The 17,127-nt window shown below is 50.7% G+C and overlaps 1 long non-coding RNA gene across 1 annotated transcript in view; it reads right to left on the reverse strand.

Moving 5' to 3' along the window:
* Positions 1 to 13,131: 13,131 nt before the first annotated feature.
* LOC138528702 (uncharacterized) overlaps positions 13,132 to 17,127 on the reverse strand; it is a 29,186-nt gene continuing 25,190 nt past the window's right edge. The window contains exon 2 of the long non-coding RNA XR_011284208.1: positions 13,132 to 14,663. This is a non-coding gene — a long non-coding RNA (uncharacterized lncRNA). The remainder of the gene's footprint in view (positions 14,664 to 17,127) is intronic.

Genomic DNA, 17,127 nt, shown 5'->3' on the forward strand with positions numbered 1-17,127 from the left:
CAAGTAGAAAGTCACTGCAGGAGTTGTGCCTCCTGCCAGTTGTCTGGTAAGGTTGGCGCGACAATCCAAGCTCCGTTGGTACCGCTCCCAGTTGTGGGGGTACCATTTGAAAGGGTAGGGATCGACATCGTTGGTCCCCTTGACCCGCAAACATCCTCGGGCAATAGGTTTATCCTGGTGCTGGTCGACCATGCAACCAGATATCCTGAGGCCATCCCATTGAAAACTGTAACTGCCAAGTCAGTTGCAAAAGCTTTACTTGGCATATTTACTAGGGTTGGCTTCCCTAAAGAAGTTGTGTCGGATCGTGGCAGCAACTTTATGTCGAAGTATATGCAGGCTATGTGGAAAGAATGTGGGGTCACCTACAGGTTCTCTTCTGCATACCACCCCCAGACCAATGGTCTGGTGGAACGTTTCAACAGAACGTTAAAGAGCATGATTGGGGCTCTGGAGGAACCTCAGAAGAAAATGGGATCTTCTTTTACCATGCTTACTGTTTGCCTACCGAGAGGTACCACAGGAGGGTGTTGGCTTCAGCCCCTTCGAACTTCTGTTCGGTCATCCCGTACGGGGACCCTTAGCCATCGTCAAAGAGGGATGGGAGTTGCCCACTCCCCCTGTTACTACCAACGTAGTTGATTATGTGCTAGGGCTCAGAAAACGGATGGTACTTCTGATGGGCTTGGCTAGTGATAAATTGAAGGCAGGACAAGCACTGGTGAAACATTGGTACGACCAGAAAGCTTCCCTCATCAACTTTACACCTGGTCAGCAAGTCCTGATCATGAATCCCATAAGGCCTCGAGCTTTACAGGACAAATGGTCAGGCCCTTACACAGTGGTGGAGCCCCTGGGTGAGGTTAACTATTTAGTGGACCTTGCAAGGCCTGGACAGGCTCCAAAAGTGTTTCACGTGAATAGGCTGAAGGCTTTCGTCCCAAGAGTCGAAATCGCAGCACTGCTACTGGCTTCAGATGTTGAGGAAGAGGAGTCTGAACCTCTCCCCGACCTGTTCCAAAGCGGTCCTTCAGATAGCTCTTTTGAGGGTGTCCGAGTGGCCCCTCACCTGACTTCTGACCAGCAGGCTGAGGTGAAAAGTTTGCTTAGGCAGTTTTCCACCCTCGCCTGGTTTGACACCTTGGTGCAAACATAACATTGACACAGGAGACAGTGGGCCTCATTACGACTCAGGCGGTAAGGGTTTTACGGCGGCGTAAACAGCGCCAACCCTTACCGCCTGAGTACGAGGTCCCTTAGCGCCATGGCGGACTTAACACCTGCTTTTAGCAGGTGTTAAAATCCATGGCGCTAAGGGACCATGGAGTTAATTACGCCACCGTAATTTACGGTGGCGTAATTAACGCCTTCCCCACTCCCATTATGCCCTATGGGGCAAAATGGGAATGGGGAAGGGAAAATGGGAAAATGGGGATTTACCGCCCCGCCAAGGTTGGAATGGGGCGGTAAGTCCGCCTACCACCATGGCGTAAACGTAGTTTACGCCATGGTGGTAAAGTCACGGCCCAGGCGGTAACTTACCGCCTGGGTCGTAATGAGGCCCAGTGTACCTACCAAAAGTAGGGGATACAGGATGTCAGACAAAGTACGGTCTTATATTAAGACCGAGGTCAACAAGATGTTAGACCTTGGGGTGATTGAACCCTCTAGTAGTCCTTGGTCCAGCCCTGTGGTTTTGGTTCCAAAGGCAGGCACTTCTGAATTGAGGTTCTGCGTGGATTACAGGGCTCTGAATGCTGTCACCAAGACAGATGCACACCCCTTGCCTCGAACAGATGAGCTGGTGGATACTTTGGGTGCCTCCAAGTACCTCAGCACGTTTGACCTCACTGCTGGCTATTGGCAAATAGCTTTAGCAGAACATGCCAAGGAGAAGACAGCATTTTCTACTCCAGACGGCCTTTACCAATTCCGGGTAATGCCGTTCGGGTTGAAGAATGCACCTGCCACTTTCCAGAGGCTTGTGAATCATGTGTTGAATGGGTTGGACGAATTCTGTCTTGCATATCTGGACGATATAGCAGTTTTCAGTGCCACCTGGGAAGACCATGTGAAACACCTCGGGATTGTGCTCCAGGCTCTTCAGAAAGCACACTTGACCATAAAGGCTAGTAAATGCCAGATTGGACAAGGCTCAGTGGTTTACCTTGGACATGAAGTAGGTGGAGGGAGGATACAGCCTCTCCCCAGTAAAGTGCAAGCAGTACAAGACTGGCCTACCCCCACTATGCAAATCCAAGTGAGAGCCTTCTTAGGACTCACGGGGTATTACCCAATTTTGTGGCAGACTATGGCACCATAGCTGCCCCTCTGACTGCCCTCACAACTCCGAAGAAACCCAAGAAGGTAACTTGGACCGACGAGTGTGAGAAGGCCTTCAATGGCTTAAAAGACTCCTTGTGCCAGGCCCCTGTCCTCAGGGCCCCTGATTATCAAAGACCTTTTATCGTGCAGACGGACGCCTCTGACACTCGGATAGGAGCTGTACTATCACAAGTAGATGAGAAGGGTAAGGAACACCCTATTGGTTTTATTAGCCGCCAGCTTAAGGACAGAGAGCTCAGATGGTCCACGGTAGAGAAAGAATCTTTCTCTGTTGTGTGGGCCCTAAGGAAGCTGAGGCCCTACCTCTATGGGACCCACTTCACTGTGCAAACTGACCATAAGCCCTTAAAGTGGCTAATGAACATGAAGGGGGAGAATCCAAAGTTGCTTAGGTGGTCCATAAGTCTACAAGGCTTCGACTTCACTATTGAGCATAGGCCAGGTGTCCAACATAGCAATGCTGATGGGTTGTCCAGAATGTTTAACCGACCTGAACAGGAGACTCATCCAGGGGTGGATTAGTTCCCCCTGTCCATAGTCTGGGAGGGGCGAGTGTTAGGAAAGATTTCGTAATTGTAGGTAATTTTCCTTCCATGTGGCAACCCCTTAACTTTTTGCTGTTGTTTTTCACCTTGTTCTTGACTTTGCCAGAGAGGTGCAGCCTTCTGCCGCACTCCTCTGGGCTTTCACTCCTTTCTTACGGGGAAACTGACATGCCCTTAAGACAGTCAGTACCGGGGAACGCTGTTTCCCGTAGTTTCTTTTATGTTGCGGCTTTCGTGCAACATGACAAAAGAGGGCACTGTAAGCTAAGTTACAGCTCTCTTGGGTCTCTAGCCTTCTACAGGCCCTAGATACTCGTTTAGGATTGTATCTGATCGGTGCAAGTGATTCAGGGACGGGAATGGTGGCAGCGATCGTTTCTTGTGTTTTGAGCTCCTTTTGGCGTTCTAAGCGCGTTTCCCGCGCTTAACCCAAAATGGTGGCCTGGCTCCCAAAATGGCCAGACCACGAGGCTCCTTTGTCCTGTCCGCTGACCGTCTTGCTCCCTTCACCTTCCCCAGGTCGGGCCGACCCAGGGCCTTCCTTATTTGGGCATGTACTTTCCCGCGAAACACGGATGCTTTCGCGGGCTTCTACATGTCTTGTGTGTGCCTCCAGGATGTGGGCTGGGATGTCGGTCCCAATACACATCCTGGGTGCCAGAGATTCTAGGGTGGTGTGAATGCCTGGGACCGCCATGGTCCGTGATTGGTCCACGAATGGTGTGAGTGTTGATGAGCGGATCTCCCATTGGGTCCCCTCCGTTTTGGCGCGAAGGGAACCGTGGATAAGATGGGGCTGGAAACACCACTACCATGTCGATCTCCTGAGTTCTCCCGAACGAAGGAATACAGAAGCCAAGTATCCTGCAACCAAGAGGCTGGACTGAGGAATCGCTGGTGACCCGCTGAAGGACTTCTCCTCTGCACTGCTGTCGCCTTGTGAAACCCTTTTCACCTTTGATCGAACCAGAAGGCCTGTACTGGTACTTCATCCCTTGGAATAGCGGGAACAGCTATTCTCGGCATCTTCACCATCTCCTGCCAGTAAGCCTTCGGAAGCGTCTCTGGGCCATCCAGCTGACTGACCAGCTTACACGGGAGTCTTGCTCTGTAACCGCCGCCAGGTTGTGTAGTATTTCGAGTCCTTGTCACTCTCACACGCTTCGTGCACTTGGCGTTACCAGGTCTGAAGTGAGTAGTGTACATTTGGCTCAGATACACACGGCCGCTCCGTTGCCCTGCTGTGGTAACAAACTGTGCGGGTTTCTTCGATTGGGACGTATTTTTACTCAACCCGACGACGAGGCGTTCCCTGCTCTTCTGAACCTGCCAGCTGCTGAAACGGACGCGGAGAAGCCTGGGTCTGCTTGCATCGGGGACCGGTGAGTAGCATAGCTAGGATCTGGTCGCCCTCCTGCAGGAGCCCATTGCTTTTCCCCGCTGTGTCAAACAGCACCCTTGTCCGTACTCGCGCTCTGCTTCTACCCACTGTGGAGGCTGCGCTTGAGTCGCGGAACTTGTTCTTCTTCTTTTGTGCACTAAACTGAACTGCCTGATTTCCCTTGAAGAGCTTCTCCTTTTGCCCGTTGGCACCTGTCGTATTTGTATATATATTGTGTTGATATGGTATGTGTTGGTTTACTATCGTTATATCGTACTATCGCTACGGTCATTGTTTTAAAGGCCTTGAAATAAATGTGTATATATTTTTAATATAACAAATGTTTGGAGTAGTTTGTAAGTGATCTTGCTTTGTGTGCTCATTGCGGGCTTTCAGTCACCCTCACCCCTCTTGAGACCTAGTCTTGACCGCCGCGATCGCTACCTTGATTGGTCTGGCTCGTCCAGAGGTTACCCTGTTCCAAGTAATTAGGTTGGCCTTCTGAACTTCTGTGCCACCAGGACAGAGTTCAGAAATCCGTCTTAACAGTGCCCCACAGTGCTGGGGGGTGGGGGTGCTGGGAGACATGAGTTGGACATGAGTGGGGGCTTGGTGGAGGGTGCCCCAAAGTGCTGGGGGGTGGGGGTGCAGGGGGACATGAGTGGGGGCCTGGTGGAGGGTGCCCCTGACTGTTGGGGGGTGGGGGTGCAGGGGGACATGAGTGGGGGCCTGGTGGAGGGTGCCCCTGGATGCAGGGGGGTGGGGGTGCTGGGAGACATGAGTGGGGGCCTGGTGGAGGGTGCCCCTGGATGCAGGAGGGTGGGGGTACAGGGGGACATGAGTGGGGGCCTGGTGGAGGGTGCCCCTGGATGCAGGGGGGGTAGGTGTGCAGGGGGACATGAGTGGGGGCCTGGTGGAGGGTGCCCCGGGATGCAGGTGGGTGGGGGTGCTGGGAGACATGAGTGGGGGCCTGGTGGAGGGTGCCCCTGCACTGCTGGGGGTGGGGGTGCAGGGGGACATGAGTGGGGGCCTGGTGGAGGGTGCCCCTGGATGCAGGGGGGTGGGTGTGCAGGGGGACATGAGTGGGGGCCTGGTGGAGGGTGCCTCTGGATGCAGGGGGGTGGGGGTGCTGGGAGAGATGAGTGGGGGCCTGGTGGAGGGTGCACCAAAGTGCTGGGGGGTGGGGGTGCTGGGAGACATGAGAGGGGGCCTGGTGGAGGGTGCCCCACAGTGCTGGGGGCTGGGGGTGCATGGAGACATGAGTGGGGGCCTGGTGGAGGGTGCCCCTGGTTGCTGGAGGGAGGGGGTGCAGGGGGACATGAGTGGGGGCCTGGTGGAGGGTGCCCCACAGTGCTGGGGGGTGGGTGTGCAGGGGGACATGAGTGGGGGCCTGGTGGAGGGTGCCCCTGGATGCAGGGGGGTGGGGGTGCTGGGAGACATGAGTGGGGGCCTAGTGGAGGGTGCACCAAAGTGCTGGGGGGTGGGGGTGCAGGGGGACATGCGTTGGTGGGCAGTAGTGCAAGGTGACATGTGGGTGGCTGGGGGGCATGGTGGATGGGCTGCCTGGGACATGTGCAGGGTAGTCCCCTGTGGTGTGGGCCGCCTGCAGGGTCCATGGAGGGTGTAGAGGAAACACCTGGGAGGTCCCACACAGGCAATTCACATGTAGTGCTCCCAGCGCACCCCTGAAATACACGTGCCCTGATGGAATCGCGTGTGATACTTCCCACGCACCCCTGAAATACACGTGCCCTGATGGAATCGCGTGTCATACTTCCCAAGCACCACTGAAATAGACGTACCCTGCTGCTTTTGCGTGTGATACTTCCCGCGCACCCCTGAAATACACGTGCCCTGATGGAATCGCGTGTGATACTTCCCAAGCACCACTGAAATATACGTACCCTGCTGCTTTTGCATGTGATACTTCCCGCGCACCCCTGAATACACGTGACCTGATGGAATCGCGTGTGTTACTTCCCGTGCACCCCTGATGTACACGTACCCAGGACAATCGCGTGTGAAACTTCCCGCGAACCACTGAAATGCACGTACCCTGCTGTTTTTGCGTGTGATACTTCCTGCGCACCCCTGAAATACATGTACCCTGCTGCTTTTGCGTGTGATACTTCCCGCGCACCCCTGGAATACACGTACCCTGATGGAATCGGATGTGATACTTCCCGTGCACCCCTGAAATGCACGTACCCTGCTGTTTTTGCATGTGATACTTCCCGCGCACCCCTGGAATACACGTTCCCTGATGGAATCACGTGGGGTACTGCCCGCGCACCCCTGATGTACCCGCACCCAGGACAATCGCGTGTGAAACTTCCTGCGAACCACTGAAATACACGTTCCCCGCTTGGCGTTTGCTGTTTGGGAGCCCTGTGAACTGGTCCAGGGTAAGCACAGCCCTTTGCGATGATTTGGGAATTTTGAAGGCTTTTCCTTGCACGAGGGCGTTCTTGGGGGCGTAACTGGCGCTGCTGCATGGTCGCTGCGCCACGGCTGGTTTTTGAGGCTAAAATCCATGAATACGCTGTGCGATGAAAAGGATTTTATCACACGCGGCTGGCGCAGTGTATCGCACGGGGACACTGTGCGCCAGCCGCGTGCGCCACTTTTGTGCGAAATTCTATGAATTACCCTGAAAGTCCGGCGGCACTCTCCAACAGTTCTTGGCAATTTGTGGCACCACCTTGGCAAGTACTGTTATTCCATATAAAAACATGTCCGGGTCCATGGGTATCCCTCAGACCACCACCTCTCCTGCCATTGCATGCATCGGTATCATTGCTCTCATTGCACACATTCCTGGTGTGGTGCAAACAATGCCTTGATCTGTGAATGAGATGGTCATGTTCAACTTGCTGAGAAGGTGCCTCCCAAAAACGTTGACAGGAGAAGTCTCAGAGTACAATGAGGTAGCATGCACCACCCTCCCTCCCTCACACCTTTACATCCAGCTCTTTAGTGTATGGAACCATAGAAATAGCCACAGAGAAGCCCTGCATGTTAAGTTTTGTCTGATAGTGGGAAGTCCCCTTCACTGATGCATGATTTTGCTGCACCCGAATCGACCATGAAAGATGAATTGTTTCCTATCTCCGCCCCCACCAAGGCTTCCTTTCAGGGTGGGGTCATTGACAGGACACACAAGAGTTCTCTGTGGGCCGTCCTAATCAGGATATGTGTTTGTCACGTGAAAGAAAAAGGGGTTTCCCCCACCAAAGCTGTGCATCGCAAGAGGGTGATTGTACCATTTGGTGCTCCTCTGAACGGGGTTGTTCCATTCCCCTGTTGGAATGTGTGTTGGGGTGCGTGCTGTTGTACTGTCTGGTGCTGTTGCGCTGGCGGGCCAGGTATCTGAGGGGTGTGAGAAACCTGAAGGTGTCTCCCTAGTTGGTATCCAGGGATCTGTCATCCGGGTGAACAGGACACGGCCATCGCTATTGTATCCAGTCCCTGGGGTTGGACTAGTGAGGGAGGATCACCTGGATGAGGGGTCCTTGGGGAGTGGGAGTGGGACACTGACTGGTGAGATGCGTTATCCGCCTTCTGTTATTTTTAGGATGTAAAAAGAGCGTCTAAGCACCGCAGTAATATCATATTTACTCATTTCCATTTCCTCCATTGAACGGCAATAGATATTTAAATCCCCCCAAACACAACTGGTGCGAACCTATATCCACATGACAAGCTCGCAAATCTGGGGGAAGGGCATTCCATTGTACACAGAGCCACGTGTGGAAAAGACCCCTGTGCAACACAGAAGAGCTTGGCACGTGGAGTTGCCTGCAAGCAGGTTTTGTTTGACAGTAGTGTTCTATGTGCTGGGAGCCAAGTCAGACATTTAGCCAAGTACTGAAGCCCTTGGCCACAAATGCAACGATGGGAGATGCATTGTACCCGAAACAGAATGTGATTGCTCACTGGGAGCCGATGTAGAGCTCTGCGTGCAGCCGACACATGGTCTGTTCTGTCAGTCCCTCTACTATACTGACTGCGTTATTCTGGATAGCCCGGAGCTGGGATAAATCCCCCTTAGTGATGCCTAGCAAGAGGTTGGCACAATAATCCAGTTTTGCCCCAATGATGGCACACTGTCATGATCTCTGCTTCCAAAAGATCAGGACTTGCCCGACTCCCTTGGAAGCAGACCCATAACCCCGGTTCCGAGTGCCAGCCAGTCCCAATTGGGACCTTTTGGACCCTGTCCTGGCGCCAGTGGCACCAGGCTCATAAAGATGCCCAGTCCCAGCGCTGGAAGCGCCAGGCTCATAATGCTTGGGTGGACTTACCTGCAGCAGACCATGCTGCTTACTTACCTGCCAGTTGAACCCCTGATCCTCTTCTGTTTGGGACTACTTTTCCTTGGGTGGGGCAGGAGCCACTCCCTAGGTTCAGAACACTGGAACTCTTCTGGAAAGCAGGAACTCTTTTCTTACCTAGGCGTGGCTGTGGAAGGAGACACCTAAGCACTACAGGAGGCTATTTAAACCACACCCGATGGATGAATCTTGCTTTGCGTTATTCTGCATTCTCTGCAGCAGAACGCTCATCGTGTCTTCTGCTTCTGATCCTGGGCCTAAGGGAACAAAGGCTTACCATCCTGGAATCCAGTCTTCAGCAGCACCTGTAAAGACAAAGAAAGAACAGGTTAGCACTACGGTCTTCAGTGGCAGCGCATCTCTTACCTGGTCCATCGGCTGTCACCAACGCCTTGCGCTGCATTCCGGCATCTGAAAGACAAAGGCTTACCAGCTCTTCGCACGCACCGGAGGCCTTCGGCGCTGCATCCCGCACCTGAAAGACAAAAGAAGGTGCGTTTAAAGACATTGGGCAACTTTATTACTCACGTGCCATTACTCCTTCCCACGCCGAATCCAGTGGGTATTCCAGCACCCTTCAGCTTCTCTAAAGCTCCGAACTTGTACCTGCAAGATAAAAGGGACAGTTAGTGCGCATCGTGAAGCAGGCTACAAGCGCTTACTTACGTGCTTCCAGGCGCTTCTATTCCTCACGCGGGTTCGATCCTCAACTCTCATCAGCCCGCCATCCGCCATCGCCGGAACCCTGCAAAACAAGAGATATCATTACAAAAGACTTTTAAGACATTTGAAGTGCCCAGAACTTACCGTTCGTGCAGTTAACGACGGACAGCAGTCCTCTGAGGTCAAGAGGCCTGCACCCTTATCCAGTGAAGAAACTGGTTACGGCACCCTGCCCCGAGGCAGATGGAGAGCTCGGCGTTCACTTACCTAAGGTGAGGGCGTTAACCTTTGGGGTTCTCCAGGAGAAGAGAAAGGGAAGAGGAGAGAGGCACCCAATAACCCCAGTTCATTAATCCCATATTTTCTATCTGCAGACATCTTACTCTTTGAGTCAGACATACAGTGCACAGAGGTCCAGCCCAAAGAGCCAACCGTGTGTTACACATCACCTTTGAAGATACGGCATTCACCCAGTCAAGACCGGCGCCTCTGCGGGAATCAGGTGAGCGTTACACACACACGACCAAGGCACAGTTGGCATTCAAGAACGGCTGTACTTGTGCCAACAGCTTCAGGTGATAATAGGTACCCGTAACCAGACTGTTCACCCACGCCTTCATGGCTAGATTTTGGTCCAGGGTCTTGTTGAAGGCTACGGCATAACTCCAATAATGAGTTATCAACTGGAGTGATATCAGCAGGTTCATTCATGGTTCCTGAGTCTGTTATTCTACAAGGAAATACTGCTATACTCTAGCTGCAGGAAGGTATGCCACAATTTTACCTTTGGTGCCTTAATTAGACTGGTTTTGAATTACCTAATTTATGAGGGAGCTTCCACTGCTTCTCACTCTGTAATGTTCGTCATATGCTTAGTGCTGCGTAGGGTATATGAAATGGGGGCATATTAACTATCATGAATTATGGTCAGGACAGACGTACGTCAGCAAATAATGCCTTATTACCAAGGAGGCATTTAATTATTAAATCATATACCAGGGTTCTCCTGTACTCCCCCACCATAAGTACCTGTTATTTGTAGTCTGCACAGCTATTGAAACCGATGTAGACCGGAGGCCGCAGGATGCAGATAGCCTCCACACTTCCTGTAGCACTAGGTGCACCACATGATTTGTTTTGAATATTCATCTTGTCAGTGACTCTGTACGCTGAAGATATATAAAAATTCCTCCTCATGTGTTTCTCAAAGTCTGTTCTGATCTCTCACCATTGGCGTTCGGTGGTCTGGGGGTGGATTGCATGACATGTCTGTCTTCTTGGGCATGGTCTTCTGTACGCTTGTGGTCCCACTCTGTGAAGTGATCTGCCCTTTCCTTTGCTCTTTTTTGGGATCTGTGCTCCCCATTCTCTCTCTTCTGGAACCTTTGGATTTGAGAAGAATGAGCAGGCTCGGGAGAAGAGATTGGCTCTGGAGAAACCCTAGTTTACCGCTGCCGGGGTGGATATCAAGGAGCAGCAGTGATCCCCGGCCCACAGAGTCCCTAATACCCCATATCCCATGTCGGCCACACGCGACTTCATCAGAGGTAACAGTTTTACTGCATGTAAATGTAATTTAATTCATCAGCTGTGCACCCTTTTTACCACACTAGCAGCTGTAAACTTGTATTGAGTCCTAAACCCTAATATACCTCCCGAGGAATTGGAATTACTGCATGTACGGTAATTCAAAAATATTTTATAAAAGGCATAATGCTGGGCTTAGTCTCCAGCTTTGTCTTTACTCTTATCACTATGGGGGTCATTACGAGTTTGGAGGTAGCTCCAAACCCGTGTCCAGGTAGTCGGAATGGGGACTTACCGGGTCATTCCAACCTTGGAGGACCCGGTAAATCCCCATTCTGAAAAACATTCCCCATTCCTATTCGAGCCCCCATAGGGCTCAATGGGAATGGGGAAGGAGCATTAGCTCCCTTGTCCCTTAACGGGTCCCGCTAAGGGCGGCTGGTAAAACCAGCCAGCCGTAGTGGGACCCGCTAAGGGACCTCGGAATGCGGCGGTAGGGGGTTAAAGGCACCGGCATCCTTACCGGTGCCGTTAACCCCCTACCGCCGTACTCGTAATGACCCCCAATGTTATGTATTCATGGCTGTGGGCCTCATTACACGGATGGCGGTGGACCAAGGTGCTATTAGCACCTTGGTCCATGCCGGTAAAATACCGAAACTGCCTTGGTGGAAGGGGAATTACCGCCCTATTCCAAGGTTGGTGGGGCAGTAATTCTTCCTTCCCCCATTGCCCTTCCCCATTCCCATTTTTGCCCCATAGGGAATAATGGGAATGGGGAAGGTGCTAATTACGGCACCGCAAATTGCGGTACTGTAATCAGCTCCCTGGTCCCTTTGCGGGTTGGTTTTTAACACCTGCAAAAAGCAGGCGTTAAATTCTCCAACCCGCAAAGGGACCTCGTAGTGAGGCGGTAAGGGTTTACCAGTACTGGTAAAATACCGGTACCGGTAAACCCTTACCCTCTACCGTGTAATGAGGCCCTATGTATTTACAAACATGAGATTGGCAGAATTGCAATATCTGATTTTCCATTCTCTCTCAGCCTTGTGAACAATTGTGTCTGACATTCAACACCCTTGTCCTGTCATCAATAATCTGATTTTTAGGTTTCAGTTTTACTTTTGTTACCAGTCATGTACTAACTCCTCCTCAGCTGCTGTTTCTTCAGTAGTTTGATGTACATTTCCATGTACTCATGGACCCACTTATCGTCTTTACGCTGCGTGTAACGTCTTGCACCGTGTTTTTGGTTGGGCTGCCTCTGAGGTTTGTCTTCTTTATTATATTTTTATTTCCCATATTTTTCATTTCTCACCTGGGGTTAGTATCTCCTAGTTCTGGGCATGTTTTCATATATTCCATGATAGGGAGGAACCTAAAATCAGGGTTTCATGTTATATTTTTGTCATCTACACCACACACTGGGCCTCATTACGAGTCTGGCGGTAACTGAGCCGGAAAAACCGGCAGGTTGCCGCCGGACTCGTAATACCATTCCGCCTATGTGATTCCCGGAATTACCGGGGCATTACAACCCCGGCGACCCGGGAATTCCGGAGGCGGAATTCTTTAAGTCCCCATCCCCATGGAGTCCCCTAGGACTCCATGGGGATGGGGTCAATAGAAACACCGGCTCGGTCTATGACAGAGCCGGAGTTTCCATGTCCGCCTGCATGCGTGTGGTGTTAAACCCGCCAGGTCAGACCTGGCTGGAGTGATACCTCCCACCTGCAGGACTCTTAATCAGCCGGTCCGGAAAGAACGGTGGTGGCGGATTTACCACCACCATTCTTTCCGGACCAGCAGGGTCGTAATGAGGCCCACTGCTATCATTTGGTGGGCTCAAGGAACTCTGGCAGATTTGAACGAGGAGGGGTGAGTTAGGGGTGAGTTAGGTTCAGTGGGAGAGCGCGACAATGCAAGATAGCTTTACAGTTGAGTCAATGCATGCAGACCGAACCTAACTTGAGCTCAGCTGGTGGGGCTCTGGGATAATATTCTGCACTAGAAGTAACGGCAAAGCAGCTTCTTTTAACCGTCCTGATTGTGCACAGTGTTCAAACCTGCAGCTTTTTAAAAAAGATATTTTTATCTAGGTCCCGTTGTTGGACATTACACAAAGGACCAACACCTTAGCAGGTACATTGTTTAGTTACAAAGGGTCAACACTGTTGCATGTTACAAAAACAATGCAACCCCAGGAATTGCACACCTGAGAGGGGGTGCGACACACTGATCTGCCCTGGACTCGCAAAATCAATCCTATAACATTCACTGAAGGAAAATAATCTGATCTGTTTTTGCAGTTTAGGTGGACAAACATACCTGTACATTTTACAACAATATTAAAATCATTTATTCTTACAAATATATTAAAAGATGACACAATAACAAAGAAACATTTTCCTTTTGAACACAATTGATTTAAAACTGCCACCATGCGTGACTTCTCGCCCAAATGACCATTTCAATAACAGCACCACATTGGGATATGAATTCCCTAATTCATATAATGTCTGTGCTTAGAACATAAGATTAAATTGATTATAGGGACAGTTTTGTTCTGTGCCCTCTTGCTCAACCTGTCATGTTTCTGTCTGGTCATTCTCCAGGAGCTCTATATAATCTCACGCATCATGCATGTTTACATTCTTATATGTGGACCCTCCTAATCCATCCGTTAATTTCCCTAAGATTCTCACTGCACATTACCCTCTGCAAAAAAATCCACAACACAATAAAGTTATTGCAGTCTATTGTATTAGACTTGAACATACCCAAATGCATGTGTCCATTCTTCGGTACCTGTTTACCTTCCAGGAAGGACAGAATGGTTTCCAAATCTTCTGCGCTTCACTATAAATTCCCAGGGGGGCTACATGTTCTCCCTAAAAAACTGCACACTAATGAGCCCAGAGCGCTTTGTCAACACTGTTACAGCTTCTCAGGTCAAACACCTCTTTTGTGATCAGTGGTGCCGTCTCAAGATTTTTATCACATTGACATGCTTACCACACTCTGTGTACCCCTGTAGCTCACCCCCAGAATGGATTGTTTGATGGGTGCTTATGATCGAGAATTAGTCTCTGTTTATTCACATAGCTTCTCCAGAGTACAGGCTCTTTAATGATTGATTTTCAGATCTGTGGTATGAGTGAAGCTGTTCTTTTACTCAGGCATTGATGGGGCTTCTCCCCTGAATTGGTCCTTTGATGCCGACTCAGGCTTCAGGAGTACCTAAAGCTTTTCTTGCATTCTGTGCATGCATATGGCTTCCCCGCTGTATGAATCCTTTGATGCATAATTAGAGATGAGTTCTGATTGAAGCTTTTCTTGCACTCTTTGCATTCATAGGGTTTCCCCCTGTGTGAATCCTCTGATGCTTGCTTGATCAGATCTGAGGACTGAATGAAGCTTTTCTTGCATTGTGTGCATTGGTGGGGCTTCACCCCGGTATGGCTTGTTTAATGCTTCTTCAGGTTTGAGCAGTTACTGAAGCTTTTTTTGCACTCTGTACATTGGTATGGTTTCACTCCGGTGTGGGATCACTGATGACACCTCAGGGACGCTAACTAATTAAAGTGTTTACCACATTCCATGCACCTATATGGCTTTTTGCCAGTATAGGTCATTTGATGGATTTTCAGAGAAGAGGAGAAAATGAAGCTTTTCTCACATTCTCATGCGTGTACAAATTTGAGCTCTGCATGAAGCTTTTCCCACACTCTGAGCACTTGAATGGCGTTTCCCCTGTGTGGGATCTATGGTGTATTCTTAGTTTAGATGCACAAGTAAAGTGCTTACCACATTCCGTGTACTCGTAGGACTTCTTCCTGGCATGGGTCCTTGATGGCGGCTCATTCTCTGTTGAAAGAAGCAGAGGTGAAAAGTATTATTTTATGTCATCGTAATCGACCTGCTGCAGAGCTGCTCATCCTCATTTTACTCCCCAATCACACACTCGCTGGGATCCTGAGGGAAGCCATCTGTGCCTTGCCTCCAATCAATTCTAGGAGTGAAAAATCAGGAGCTTGAAATCTCAGCACAGTCCAATTAGTAATTATCATAACAAAATAAATCTGTTTATTTTATGTATTTATTTATTGAGCATTTGCTGGGCGCTTTTACAGCAAAATGGTGTTTCCAAGCGCCACAAGGCAAGTGGGGAGGGAACAAGGGGCGTGAACACAATGCAAAAGAACAGTAAGTATACAAACATTTTCCCACTAGGCCTTGTGACAGTCGGACATGCAAGTGCAGTACAGAGAAGTGCAGGAGATAAAGAAGGGTAGGGGGAGGAAGTAAGGTATGGGCAAGTGCTGGTGAGCCCAGGAGTGAAGTGCAAAGGGTAGCCAGGGGAGGTGTACGCTGGCTAAGTGCTGAGCGGAGGGATCTCAAGGGGAGATGCACAGCCAGCAAGCAGGGGGCCCACAAGTGCAGTGCTGAGGGGGGGTAGTGTACTGGTGTCGACTAGGCAAAGGGTCTGGTAACCTGTGAGATTCATGTAGGACCAGGTCGCCAGTCTCAGTGGCAGTGGAGTGGTTAGAATGGAAGGGAAGAGGGAAAGAGATAGAGAAAATCTGAGTTTTGAGAAGTTTCCGGGACTTAAGGAGGTCCTACTCAAGTCTGAAAAGGGCAGGGATGTTGTTCCAGAGAGAGGCACCAGCTGAAGAGAGAGCCCTACCTCCCAGTCTCTGCTTGGAAAAGCATTTGACAATCAGAGAGTTGGAGTTAGAGGAGCGGAGTGCTCTAGCAGGAAAGACTTCACCAATCAGAAGAGAGAAACTGACAAAATATGCTTGCTGGAAAGTGCAGCAGTTATTTACAGGTACAATACTAAGCATGAATCTAGGCGTGCAGAGTGGCACCCGTGAGCAGAAATGGATGGTAGCAACGGTACCGTTATGAACGGTACCGCTGCTACCATCCTCCCCATTCCCATTGATTCCTATGGGGGCTCAATGGGAATGGGGACGTACCAGCTCCGGGTCCTGCGAAAGGGAATTACCAGGCCCGCCGAGGTCAAAATGACCCGGTAATCCCCCTTTCGCAGGACCCAGAGCCGGACTCGAGTTTGGGGGTAGCCATGCCCTTATTAAGGGCATGGCTACCCCCAAACTCGTAATGAGGCCCTATGATATAGAGAGGTAAGGTAGAGTGGAGAGGGCTTTCTGGAGTAGAGTGATTGCTCTACACCCCACCCATGCCACACTTACAGTTTTGTTGGTGTCTGTTGGCTGCTGGCTTCCTTTGCTTCACTTGCTGACATCTGCAGCCACGTCTTGGAGCCGCCAATATCGGAGCCGCTCTTTGCCTTGGGGCACTTAGCCAAAGGGGCTGCCCTGGGAAGGACTATTAAAAAGGGGAGTTCCGAGTCAGGAGGGGGCGGGTCTGGGTTGTGGGAGGGGTGCTTTCAGGTGTTGGAGCATGCAGGGAGGTGCAGTATCCCCTTCTTTTTAACACATTTTTGCCATCCTACCAGGTAGAATACTTAGGAACTCCACCCCTCCCCCTTTATTTCCAACACAAACACTTTTTCACGGACAGCTCACTGTGAGAGAAAATAGACTAACACCTACCTGAGCTGTATACCTGACATGTCCCAACACAAGGGTCAGGCAAAGTCAGGCAATTATTACTGATAATTACACACACCTGACTTCCATCCTAGTCCCGGGAGGATAGCTCAGCGGCAATGTGCTTGCCTTAGAAGCAAGACGACATGGAGCGACACAGGTTCGATCCCCAGATCCGCGCTTAGAAACCTCTGGGTATTAAGAACGTTAGAAATAACCTATCGTATCATATATCATATCATCACACTTCCCCACACAGATAAAAGGGGGATCACGAAAGCACACTCTGCACAAGGCAAAACACACAAGGAAGCAGCAGTTCTGAGATGGAAGTTTAATACGAGGAGAAAGACAGCAAGACCAGAAAGGGGTGCAAGGAGGGATTTGCTCTTGGCCTTTTTAGTGGAAGAAAACGACTCCTTTCACGAGCTCTTGAGAAAAAGAAACACAAGGGCCTCATTACACGGACGGCGGTGGACCAAGGTGCTGTAAGCACCTTGGTCCATGCCGGTAAAATACCGGCACCGCCTTGGTGGAAAGGGGAATTACCGCCCTATTCCAAGGTTGGTGGGGCAGTAATTCCCCCTTCCCCCATTGCCCTTCCCCATTCTTGCCCATAGGGCATAATGGGAATGGGGAAGGTGCTAATTACGGCACCGCTAATTGCGGTACTGTAATTAGCTCCCTGGTCCCTTTGCGGGTTGGTTTTTAACACCTGCAAAAAGCAGGCGTTAAATTCCCCAACCCGCAAA

Source organism: Ambystoma mexicanum, chromosome 7q (genome assembly GCF_040938575.1).
Source record: "Ambystoma mexicanum isolate Mex_15411 chromosome 7q, UKY_AmexF1_1, whole genome shotgun sequence".
Lineage (NCBI taxonomy): Eukaryota > Metazoa > Chordata > Amphibia > Caudata > Ambystomatidae > Ambystoma > Ambystoma mexicanum.